Source organism: Rutidosis leptorrhynchoides, chromosome 2 (genome assembly GCF_046630445.1).
Source record: "Rutidosis leptorrhynchoides isolate AG116_Rl617_1_P2 chromosome 2, CSIRO_AGI_Rlap_v1, whole genome shotgun sequence".
NCBI lineage: Eukaryota > Viridiplantae > Streptophyta > Magnoliopsida > Asterales > Asteraceae > Rutidosis > Rutidosis leptorrhynchoides.
The window spans coordinates 625,738,448-625,749,787 of NC_092334.1; positions in this window are offsets into that span (position 1 = coordinate 625,738,448).

An 11,340-nucleotide genomic window follows, 5' to 3' on the forward strand; every position below is an offset into this window, starting at 1 on the left:
TTCAATGACGTTATATGTATTTTTACTACGAAATACAGTATGGTGAGTTTCATTTACCTTTTTACCCTTTATATTTTTGGGACTGAGAATACATGCGCTTTTATAAATGTTTGACGAAATAGACACAAGTAATTGAAACTACATTCTATGGTTGAATTATCGAAATCGAATATGCCCCTTTTTATTAAAGTCTGGTAATCTAAGAATTAGGGAACAGACACCCTAATTGACGCGAATCCTAAAGATAGATCTATTGGGCCTAACAAACCCCATCCAAAGTACCGGATGCTTTAGTACTTTGAAATTTATATCATGTCCGAAGGAGGATCCCGGAATGATAGGGGATATTCTTATATGTATCTAGTTAATGTCGGTTACCAGGTGTTCACCATATGAATGATTATTTTTGTCTCTATGCATGGGACGTATATTTATGAGAACTGGAAATGAAATTCTTGTGGTCTATTAAAATGATGGAAATAAATGATTATGATAAACTAATGAACTCACCAACCTTTTAGTTGACACTTTAAAGCATGTTTATTCTCAGGTGTTAAAGAAATCTTCCGCTGTGCATTGGCTCATTTTAAAGATATTACTTGGAGTCTTTCATAGCATATTTCGAAGAACGTTGCATTCGAGTCATTGAGTTCATCAAAAATTATTATTAAATCAATTTATAGTGGATAGTGGATATTATGAAATGGTATGCATGCCTGTCAATTTTTGATGTAAAGAAAGATTGTCTTTTAAAAACGAATGCAATGTTTGTAAAATGTATCATATAGAGGTCAAATACCTCACAATGTAATCAACTATTGTGAATCGTTTATAATGTATATGAACGGGTCCTTTCAATATACACCTCGCATAACATCAAGTATTTTTGGCGCCGCTGCCGGGGACAATCTAGCTTAAAAGCCGGAAGCGCAACGCTAATATATATAAAAAAATACGCTTTTGTAAAAATACGTTTTAAATATTCAAAAATATAAAAAGAAAAACAAAAATATAAATATTTTTAAGAGTTTGGTAAATATTTAATTTTTATAAAGTTTCTTTATTTCTATTTTTTTATTTGTAAAAATACAAATTTTATTTAATTTATAAATATATTTTATAAATATATTTTACAGTAAAAACAGAAAATAAAAAAAAATATATTAAAACTCGAGTCCGGTACTGTAGCAGCCCACTCTGCGGCCCGAAACCCTAGCCCATGCGATCGCATGGCTGGGTAGCTTAGGACTCATGCAATCGCATGAGCCCGTCTGACACGCCACAGTTGACTGCAGCCTGCATTAATTACGGATTATAATTATTATTATTATATTTAAACCCTAATTAGGGTTATATATTACATAATTTAATTTAGTGTTATTTATTTAATTTGTATTTTTAGTTTAATTAGTTTATTTAAATTGTAAAATTAATAGTTTTATTAAATAAATAATATAAAAATAATATTTTTATAAAAATTGTAATTTTTACAACTTTTAGTATATTTTTATGTTTTGTCCCTTTTTATTTATTTTTAGCGTAACTTTTGTATTTTCCGTTCATATTTAGTTTTAAGACATAGTTTTTGCCAAAGTTATTTTTACTTCTAGATTTTTAGGCTTTACCGTAAAATCCCTTAAGTGCTTTTTCTTTAGACTAAGATTTAAGTGCTTTAGAATTTTGCGACGCCTTTTTAAGTTTTAGTACCTTTTTAAGTTATTACCATTTGAGATATAGTTTTTCTTATAAGCTTTAATATTTTTAGATGCCTTTTACCTATGTATCAATTATCATTCCAATTAGTAATCTCAATTTGCGATTATAATTTTAAGTTAGTGGTAGTAATAAGGTTGGGTTAGTCGAGTGTTTTAAAGTTTTATAAGTCACTCTTTTTCTTTCTTATTTTTCGACGCCTTTTATTTTTCAACTCTTTTCTTTTTCTTCCTTATTTCTCGACGCGCTCTTTTTCTTTCTAATTTCTCGCCATTCTAGTTTTAAGACATAGATTTTTATTCTACTTCTTATCTAAATTTCTTAAAATTACGAAAATTTATTTTAAGTGGTTAAATTGATAGACATCAAAATTTTCTGGTTCGTAGTAATAGTTGAATTTGTACGTGGATCGGGTTATTGGAGCCAAACAGTACTCAATTATATTGAGACCAAACGAATCATGCCCCTCTGCTGCATCTTTTGGCTATTCGAAACGTGGGCAAAATCAGAAAAGTCTATTAATTGGATAACTTATATAATTTTTCTTTCCTTTTAAAAACTAATAGGATATTCAGTGAATGCACCGAGCAAGACGTTCACCACCTTTTGTACGTTCACCACCTGTAACTAGATCAAGACATCTAGCTAATATTACCGCCGTTGATTTTTCTTTAGAATCGTCATCCAGTCGACCAAGTACTCCAGTTCAAATTTCCGATAATCCATTTTTTGAAACCGACCTCACAATTGAGAATCCGGAGAATATTCAGGGACAATTCGTAGATCCTGAACCATTAAATTTTCCTCCGGAACCACCAATCATTCAAACAGAGATTGTTGAGGAACGAACCATTAAATCAGAATCCTCTAGTGATTCTGATTCAACAAATTCAATTATGGAGAATCTGGAACCTTTAAGTATGGAAGACCGAATGAGAGCTAAACGCACTGGCCAAGGTCACGCAATTACTCATCCAGACATTAATGCGCCAGATTATGAAATCAAAGGACAAATTCTACACATGGTGACTAATCAATGCCAATTTAGTGGTGCGCCGAAGGAAGATCCAAACGAACATCTTCGTACCTTTAATAGGATCTGCACACTATTTAAAATCCGAGAAGTGGAAGATGAACAGATATATCTCATGTTATTTCCCTGGACTTTAAAGGGAGAAGCCAAAGATTGGTTGGAATCGTTACCTGAATGGGCGATTGATACATGGGATGTTTTAGTTGAAAAATTTCTTAAACAATTCTTTCCTGCATCTAAAGCCGTAAGACTTCAAGCAGAAATTGTTACGTTCACACAGAAACCAAATGAAACTCTATATGAGGCATGGACAAGATTTGGAAAGTTATTAAGAGGATGTCCGCAACATGGTTTAGACACCTGTCAAATAGTACAAATATTCTACCAAGGATGCGACATCACTACAAGGAAAGACATCGACATAGCAGCTGGTGGTTCTATTATGAAGAAAAAAGAAACTGATGCTTACAAAATTATTGATAACACTGCTTCCCACTCACATGAGTGGCACCAAGAAAAAGATATCGTTAGATCATCTAAAGCAGCTAGAGCCGATTCTAGCCATGACTTAGATTCCATTTCTGCAAAGATAGATGTTGTAGAGAGACGAATGGAAAAGATGACTAAAGATATACACTCAATACGAATTAGTTGTGAGCAGTGTGGAGGATCACATTTGACAACAGATTGTCTCAGTATTGAATTAACAATGGAACAAAGAGAGAATGTTTCATATCTAAACCAAAGGCCTGGAAATAATTATCAGAATAATTATCAACCGCCAAGACCGATTTACAATCAAAACCAGAATTATAACCGAAATATTCCATACAACAATCAACAAGGTCCTAGCAATCAATAAGTATCCAATAATACTTACAATCAGCAAAGACCTAATTTTCAAAACAAACCACCACAAACCGATGATAAAAAGCCAAATTTAGAAGATATGATGACAAAGCTAGTTGAAACTCAAACGCAGTTTTTCACATCTCAAAAACAAACTAATGAACAAAATGCTCAAGCATTTAGAAATCAACAAGCTTCTATTCAAAACTTGGAACAAGAAGTAAGTAACCTAGCAAGGTGAATAGGTGAAAGAAAACCGGGAAGTTTACCTAGTGATACAAATGCTAACCACCGGAATGAAACAGCTAAAGCCATTACCACAAGAAGTGGTACAACACTTAAACCACCTGAAATACCTGTAACTTCTGATGAAGCTATTCCTACTCCAAATGAACCACAACCTGAACAAGATAAGGAAAAAGAACCGGTAGTTGAAAAGGTTAATGAAGATAACACAGTTAAGGCTAAACCTTATGTTAAACCATACCAACCACCACTTCCTTACCCGAGTAAAATGAAAAAAGAAAAACTTGAAGCCGAGCAATCCAAATTCTTGGATATGTTTAAACAGATAAATGTAAATCTTCCTTTCATTGATGTGATTTCAGGAATGCCTAGATATGCTAAATTCTTGAAAGATCTAATCACGAATAGAAAGAAAATGGAAGAACTCTCGGCTGTTACTATGAATGCTAATTGTTCTGCAGTACTGTTGAATAAGATACCAGAAAAATTATCTGATCCAGGAAGTTTCACAATTCCATGTTTTCTGAGTAGTCTTAGTTCAATAGAAGCATTAGCAGACTTAGGTGCTAGTATAAATTTAATGTCGTATTCACTATACGCTAAACTAGACCTTGGAGAATTGAAACCAACAAGAATAAGCATACAACTTGCCGATCGATCAATAAAATATCCTAGAGGGATAATGGAGAACATGCTAGTTAAAGTTGGTACTTTAGTATTTCCAGTAGATTTTGTTGTTCTGGACATGGAAGAAGATTCTCAAGTTCCTCTCATATTAGGAAGACCATTCTTAAACACGGCTAAAGCAATGATAGACGTGTTTGGTAAGAAACTGACCCTAAGTATAGAGGACGAGATTGTTACCTTTTCAGTTGATAGAGCAATGCAACAACCGCAATCTGCAGATGATACATGCTATTATATTCAAACTATAGATTCACATGCAGAATTGTTAGAAGAATTTCCAGAATTACAAGGAACAGGAGAATGTTCTTTAGGAGAAGGAACTGAACCAATTAATGAAGCTGAAATGTTAGCTACACTAATAGCTAATGGATATGAACCAACAACAGAAGAAATTCAAATGCTAAAAGAAGAAGACAGATATCGATATAAATCATCGATAGAAGAACCTCCAACATTAGAGTTAAAGCCACTTCCAAACCATTTGGAATACGCTTATTTACATGGTGAATCTGAATTACCTGTAATAATATCGTCTTCTCTTACTGAAAATGAGAAATCACAACTCATTTCTGTGTTGAAAGCTCATAAACCAGCCATTGCATGGAAGATTCATGATATAAAAGGAATAAGTCCTTCGTATTGCACGCATAAAATCCTTGTGGAAGAAGGTCATAAAACGTATGTGCAACGCCAACGAAGACTAAATCCTAATATGCAAGATGTTGTTAAGAAGGAAATTATTAAACTGCTAGATGCAGGTTTAATTTATCCAATTTCTGATAGTCCATGGGTAAGCCCAGTTCAATGCGTGCCTAAGAAGGGTGGCATAACTGTCATTACAAATGAGAAAAATGAGCTTATTCCTACTAGGACTGTAACAGGATGGCGTGTTTGTATTGATTATAGAAAATTAAATGACGCCACCAGAAAAGATCATTTTCCCTTACCTTTTATTGATCAAATGTTGGAAAGGTTAGCCGAAAATAGTTACTATTGCTTTCTTGATGGATTTTCCGGATATTTTCAAATTCCAATAGCACCCGAGGACCAAGAGAAAACCACATTCACGTGCCCTTATGGTACTTTTGCTTACAAACGCATGCCATTTGGACTTTGCAACGCCCCTGCAACCTTTCAAAGGTGCATGATGGCGATTTTTCACGACATGATAGAAGAATGCATGGAAGTTTTCATGGATGACTTTTCAGTCTTCGGTGATACATTTGAATCATGTCTAGCTAATCTTGAACGAATGCTTATTAGATGCGAACAATCAAATCTAGTACTTAATTGGAAGAAATGCCATTTCATGGTTAAAAAAGGCATCGTTCTTGGACATAAAATCTCAAAGGAAGGAATTGAAGTGGATAGAGCTAAAGTAGATGTAATTGCTAAACTTCCACATCCCACCAATGTTAGAGGAGTTAGGAGTTTTCTAGGGCATGCCGGTTTTTACCGACGTTTCATAAAAGATTTTTCTAAAATTGCCACTCCTATGAATAAACTCCTAGAAAAGGATGCTCCATTCATCTTTTCAGATGAATGTATCAAATCTTTTAATATTCTTAAAGAGAAACTCACTAATGCGCCGATCATGATAACACCAAATTGGAATCTACCGTTTGAATTAATGTGCGATGCAAGTGATTTTGCAATGGGAGCCGTTTTAGGACAAAGGATTGAAAAACGATTTCAACCTATATATTATGCTAGTAAGACATTACAAGGAGCACAAACGAACTATACAACTACTGAAAAAGAACTCCTTGCTATTGTCTTTGCTTTTGACAAATTTCGATCATATCTCGTTCTAGCTAAAACGGTGGTCTATACCGACCATTCTGCTCTTAGATACCTATTTTCGAAACAAGATGCTAAACCAAGATTAATCCGTTGGATCTTACTCTTACAAGAGTTTGATATTGAAATCCGAGATAAAAGAGGAGCAGAAAATCTCGCCGCTGATCATCTTTCTCGTCTTGAAAATCCCGAATTAGAAGTTCTAAATGAATCGGCCATACAAGACAACTTTCCTGATGAATATCTATTGAAGATAAATTATAATGAAATTCCATGGTTTGCAGACTATGCAAACTACTTAGTATTTGGATTCCTTGAAAATGGATTATCGTACCAAAAACGAAAGAAATTCTTCAGTAATATAAAACACTATTTTTGGGAAGATCCACATCTGTTTAAAAGTTGTCCCGATGGAATAATACGCCGATGTGTATTCGGAGATGAAGCTAGTAAAATTTTAAACCATTGTCACACAGGACCAACAGGAGGGCATTATGGGCCTCAACTAACAGCAAGAAAAGTTTATGATGCTGGATTCTATTGGCCTACAAGTTACAAAGACGCACACCTTCTTTGCAAATCCTGTGATGCTTATCAAAGGGCCGGAAAAATAAGTCAACGTGATGAAATGCCACAAAATGTCATTCAAGTATGTGAAGTATTTGACATTTGGGGTATTGACTTTATGGGTCCATTTCCAAAATCTCATAATAATCTCTATATTCTCGTTGCCATTGATTATGTATCTAAATGGGCGGAAGCACAAGCTCTCCCAACTAACGATGCACGAGTTATAGTCAATTTTTTAAAACGTCTTTTTGCAAGGTTTGGAACACCGAAAGCTTTAATAAGTGATCGGGGAACTCATTTCTGTAATAATCAACCTGAGAAAGTTCTTAAAAGATATGGAGTAACTCATAAAATCTCCACCGCATATCATCCACAAACTAGTGGACAAGTTGAAAATACCAACCGAGCTTTAAAACGTATTCTAGAAAAAACCGTAGGATCAAATCTGAAGGAATGGTCCATTAAATTGGAGGATGCACTCTGGGCTTTTAGAACAGCCTACAAAACTCCAATTGGAACCACACCTTTTAAACTCGTTTACGGAAAAGCATGTCATCTTCAAGTAGAAATTGAACACAAAGCATTTTGGGCTTTGAAGACATGTAATCTTGATTTACATGAAGCTGGACATCTACGGTTAAGTCAATTAAACGAATTAGAAGAATTAAGACATGAAGCATACGAAAATTCATTAATCTATAAAGAAAGAACGAAGAAATGGCATGATAAAAGAATCAGAAGTTCAAAAGAATTTAAAGAAGGAGACAAAGTTCTTCTTTTCAATTCACGATTCAAGCTATTTCCTGGAAAATTGAAATCAAGATGGTCTGGACCATTCATAGTCAAAAGAGTTTTCCCATACGGAACAGTAGAATTAATAAATTCAAATGGGATTGAATTTAAAGTAAATGGTCACAGAGTTAAACACTACATAGATAGTCCAATGGAAGTTGACAGCGAAGTTAATCACAATTTCGATACCACAGCTAACTAAGTGTGGAGAGAATCAAGTCTTTTAAAGGATAATATGTATTTCTGTTAGAGTTAGATTTTCTGTTTTCGTGTAGTTCTCAAAAATGGAACCCGAATGGTCTTTTTCTAGCAGACCCTAAAGAACTAGTCTTCTCCCTCCATTCTGAATTTTTATTTTTTTTAGGTTTTTACGAAATGAAGACTGCCTGTGAACTAAACCATGGTCTAATGCTACACGCTTTGATCACTAAACGTAATAATGACACACTTCTGAGTGAACTAGTATCAGTAATCAGAGAAAGATTGGACGGAGTAAGAAAAGAATCCAGATGCGAAGATAATAAGTTACAATTTGATAAAGGAAAATCAAAATCCGCAGCGAAAAGAAGAGCACGACACCTAGAAAGATGTCACAAATGCGGAAAATGGTCACATGGAGGTAAATGTTCAAATAATCAAACCTATTCAAACACCGAATTTGTTACTTTATGCAGAGACGGACCGTTCATATGTTTAGAAGAAAAAACACTAAATGCTCGAGGTTATGCCTATGTAGCTATGGAAAACCAATTAAACTGACTATCTTATGAGTGGGATAGATCGTATCACTAAGAATACTATCTCATAGGTAAGTCTGTACAGTTTTTTTTTTTTATTTTCATTTTTAACCTTTTGATAATAAACGCTAATTTGTTCGCTATAAAGTATTAAATTGGTATTTGATGAAATTAGGTTTGGCGACCGAAATTATTGATATCATTCAAAAATTTATTACATCACTGCGAAATTTAACGTTTATTCTTAAGGTATAAATATCTTTAATCAATCAACTCAAAATATTTCAAAAATTCGTCATGAGTTAAATTAGGTCATGGAACCGAAATTACTTTACCGAAGAAAGGGGCGTATATTTTTGATAATATTTGATTGATTAAAGTGGGATAAAAGCCAAAAAGATTTTTAATTTTATTTTTTACCATGTTTTTAAAATTAATATATAAATATTAAATTAATATTTTGAACTTTGTAAAATCAATATATTTAAGTTTGTAAATATTTGAAAAATTAATCTTTTTAATATAAGTTTGTATGTATAAAAACAAAAATATAATATAAGTTTGGTGTGAATTTATAATATGAATTTTTAATTAAGTTTGGTGTGAATTTTTAATTTTATGCATTTTAAATATAAGTTTGGTGTGAATTTAAAAACAAAAATTTACTTTATTTTGCTAAGTTAAAAATATGATTTTTAAAATTCGTCGTAAGTTGAAGACTAGGTCATTGAACCGAAATTGCTTTACCCGAGGGAGGGACGAGAACTTTTATTATCATTATTTTTAATCTTATTGAATTAAAGTATGCCAAAAACATTAAAAAAACCCAAAAATCTTTAATTTTAAAACCGCGCTTTGAATTGACAAATTTTAAAATTTTGTCGAGGGACGGACTAGGACATCGATCCGAAACACCCTCGCTCCTAAAGGAAAATAAATTTTTAAAATTTAATTAATTATAAGTTTTATAAAGTATAAGGTTTTATAAAAAAAAAAAAAAAGAAGGTCAAAACACTGTAGCCGGGTACCCATGCGATCGCATGGGAATCACCTTATACCTCCATGCGATCGCATGGAGGCAAAAATCTGGCCTGATACATACAGACAGCGAGTCTGTCTTTCTCACCACAACACACACACAAACACGAAACTCTCTCAAATCTTCACCAAATTTCATCAATTTTCCACCGTAATTCGTCATTTTTCTTGCTCTAATCATGCCTAGATTCTCATTCTTCAGCTAAATGGTAAAAATTACACCCCTAAACTCTATAAATTCCTAGTTTTTGTGATAATTACCAATTTTTTACCTAATGCAATTTTGTTAATTTCTAGTGTAATTAGTGTTAAATTGTTAGTATTTTATGCATGTATAACCTAGATTGATGCTATTTAACATGATTTGAAGCCAAAAACTTCAAAATTTTTAGAAATCTAGGGTTTGTGTTCTTGAGCAATTTGGGGCTTTTTGATATAAACGGGTTATGGCCGATTTTTGTCATGAATTATTGCTAAATTGAGTAGTGTAACATGTTTAGATAGTTAAATGATCCAAACATTGATCCTAAACATGATTTTTGGAGATTAAAGTGGACTTTTTAAGTCCAAAATTCATGAACTTGATTAATTTGATATATTTGCCATTTGAGACTTGTTTAATTATTAGTAATGACTATTTTGACATGTTATTTGAGTTAAATGCTTATGAACTTTGTATACATTTTCATATGTGCTTATTTGAAAAGTGTAGAATTGTGAAAAATTGTGAAAATGTGTATAAGTTTAATTTTGATTTAATATGTTATAGTGATTGTTTTAAGTTGTTATTTTGCTAACACTAATACATATTTGGATGCACAAATTTTGTGTTTAATGTGTTTTGCAGAAAGCCGATACTGGAGGTTCAGGAGCATCATCATCTAGACGACCAGCACCAGCACCAGAACCAGAACCAGAAATGCAACACGAACAAGAACCACAACAAGAACCACAACAACAGCCTGATCAGCACATACCTTATTATGATCCGGTACAGTTTGTTGATGAATTCATAGTATTCCCAATGAGGCCGTCAGTAGAATTCCCAACGATTCCTGAGCACACTCTGCATCCTAATCTGAGATTTGATAGGAGATGGAGAGATTACGAGACATATCAAAGGAACAAATTCAAATTGGTAACAAAAAATGTAGAGGTGCCAAGGGTAATCGATTGGGCCCCTTTGGAAACGGTCCATCTTGCTGACCGTGTTAGACAGCTTTTAGTTCAAAGGTATAACAGTTCTTCTTTTACAGATTGGGAACTTCTTTTCACCATTCATAGACCTGTATATAAGGAATGGTGTGTTGAGTTGATGAGTACTGTATCACTTGATACAAATATAGTTAGAATAGATGATAAAAGATTTCTTAGGTTTATCCTTGGCAGTAGGATGTACAGAATGTCTATGCTGGACATGGCCAGGGCTTTACAGATATATAATCCTGGTGAGTTGCTACTACCCGATTGTACAAACTTGATTCATTATGGTGAAAGGGTAGATAGCAACTTTGACGCTGATGCCATTTGGAGGCGTATGTCACATTTTGATGTTTTTACACGAGCAGGAGGACACTCCTATACACATATTGACAGAGCCGAGCTTCATATTATTCATAGATTTTTGGCTAACTCGATTACACAGAGAGGTCACAATAAAGAAAAAATTACCTTACATGATTTATTCTACCTAAAGTGTATTCGGGATCCTAGAAGCTTTGTCAATATCCCTTACTGTGTTGCTTTTTATTTATCTAAAATGGTAGAGGGAATGCAGAACGGGAGTATAATAGGAGGAGGTATTTTTGTTACTCTCATTGGAGAGTATTTAGGTGTTGATAGGAACCAAGGAGGTCCATTACAGCTTTGTAGAGA